At 41.4% G+C, this 2315-nt stretch overlaps 1 protein-coding gene across 1 annotated transcript in view; it reads left to right on the forward strand.

Moving 5' to 3' along the window:
- LOC123986022 (uncharacterized protein C11orf53 homolog) overlaps positions 1 to 2315 on the forward strand; it is a gene marked incomplete at both ends in the record, with an annotated part of 20426 nt that overhangs the window by 16425 nt on the left and 1686 nt on the right. The gene's annotated exons all lie outside the window — the stretch shown is intronic.

The following is a 2315-nucleotide window of genomic DNA, read 5'->3' on the forward strand; positions in this document are numbered from 1 at the left end:
AAATCCTCCGACAGATCACGCTGTGAACCCATGAGTGAAGCCGCCGGGCCGCCTCAGCGGCCGCAGGGCCCGCGCCACGGGGAAAACACATCCGGCTATCCTCGGAAAGAGAGCCATGCTGTACCTCAGTACCCGCACCCCCTCGAGAGCTGCCCGTGCGTGCTCCATCCCCAAACATGAGACACACATCTCATGAGAATCTCCATCTGTGATGTACCGAGGGCAAGAAAAAACACACCTTCTGTACATCTGGTTGCCGGACATGCTGGTAGACTTCTTCTTCAGGTAAGACACACTGCTTGTAGGACTGGAGCTTTCTTCAAACAACATACAGAGCGCCTGCTGAATAAAAAAAAGCTAATGATGAGTGTGTACAGGTGTGCTTTATACTCCTCCGGTTATTCCGTCACACCTTACCGTTCTAGCAACAGGCCAATAGGATTGGAGTGATTTCATTCACGTTCAGACCTGCTTCGCCTAGAGGCGTTCCCATAGTGTCGTAACCGACGCAGTTCGAGTTCCCTCGAAGGGGAACCAACTAGCCAACTGGTAGAGATGCGCACGCAAAAGAAAACATTTGTGGCTGGAAGGCGAGACACACCTACTTTTAAACATTATGAAAGGCTTGGATATCAACAGGTTTTTGGATATGTGCAAATATCGCATATTAGACACATATGCATGATGGCTCAAGAGGCTCTAGCCGTTCCACTTTTCCATATTTTAAAGTGATGAGCAACATGTTAGGGCTTAGTCCCCTGTCCAACACAGCTAAGACTGGCATCAACGTGGGATCCACGGTTGCATGTAAACAGGAATTGTAGTGAAATATTAATTTTAATTAGCCATGTAAACTGCGTGTAGGAATTTTGTCTTTTTTGGAATAAGGCCAGAATGAAGACCTGAATAATTTGTACATGTAAATGTAGTCATTGTTGTGTTCACAACTTGTTTAAGCTGCCCCCAAGTGGCCAAAACAAACAAGTTATATATGTGTATACTTCTGTCTAAACCCTGTCTGCATGTAATCACGTGCCAGTAATCACAACAGAAACAGCAAAGTTTAAAGGAAAGTCTAGGAAATAATGTACAGATTATTTCTTCCTGTCCTGGTCATCATTTAGCAACCACCCCAATGAATCTTGTGACCTCCAGTTGTATTGGTTATTACTTCAGAATCCATCTTAAAATCTTACTTGTTACATTCGAGGCTTCACCTGACTCTGTGCCAGAGTTCATCAGTGAACTTTTCACTTCTTGCTGTCAACACATTTGTATCCACTTGTTTTCAGACCATGACATACTACATATTGTTTTCATAACACGGCTCGTCACGTCATGTTATCGGCACGTCATGTTGTCACCTGAATTTCTTTTCTTGCCTTTATGTCTGATTTGCATGACTGTTTTACTCCTTTTACCTTACTGACAGATCAACTGATTATGTATGTCTTGTGTCAACATCTTTTTTTATACTCATAATATTGTATATCTTGTGTTTAGCATTTCATTTTACACACTGGGAAACGCTCCTCACTTGAAAAGTGCTGTGCAAATAAATTTTTTTTTAAATAATTATCTTCTGAGGGATAGACCTTCACCACAGTGTCAGTCAGTTTGATTAAAGACAGTATAAGCTATATTGTGATATTGATGTGTATACTGTGTCTAGTCCTTTCCGAGTCATGCTCGGAGGCTTTAATGATGTAAGGCAGCAAATATGGCCTCTGAGTTTAGTAATATACTGCTCATCACTTTGTTCCTGTTGTTATATGTTCTCTATTATTAGAAGTGTGCTTATACCTGGGTCTGTACTTTATTTTTGTTGTTTTGTTGTTGTTGGTTTTCCTTTGGCTCTTGTGTGGATTGCCTACATTGGCCTCTGTTGTCCAGATGTGTCTGTGTATCCCTATTTGTTATGTCCAAAACAAAAAAGTAAGAAAATAACTGAATTCACACATAGGTAGGGTGAGTATTCACTGACTGTTTTCTTGATAATTATAAAAAAATAAACTCTCCAACACAGACTAGAGGCCATGAGCAAATACAGGTGGATTACATGTATGAAAAACGCAGCTGAATGTTGATATAAAAGACACATTTAGATAACAGCTTTTCAAAAACTAGCCTTAAGTGAGACACATTCAACAAAAGGAGCCCTGATGTTTTAACAGGCTGTTTGCTCAGGACTGAGACCAAGCAGAGTGCCCTTCAAGTAAATTTGACAGTCAGTGCAGAATCCAGCATTTGTGAAAGACATAATCCACTTCAGTGCATTCTTCTAAAAGTTCTGTCACTCCTCAAACCCCCCCCCC

This window comes from Micropterus dolomieu, linkage group LG17 (assembly GCF_021292245.1).
Source record: "Micropterus dolomieu isolate WLL.071019.BEF.003 ecotype Adirondacks linkage group LG17, ASM2129224v1, whole genome shotgun sequence".
Lineage (NCBI taxonomy): Eukaryota > Metazoa > Chordata > Actinopteri > Centrarchiformes > Centrarchidae > Micropterus > Micropterus dolomieu.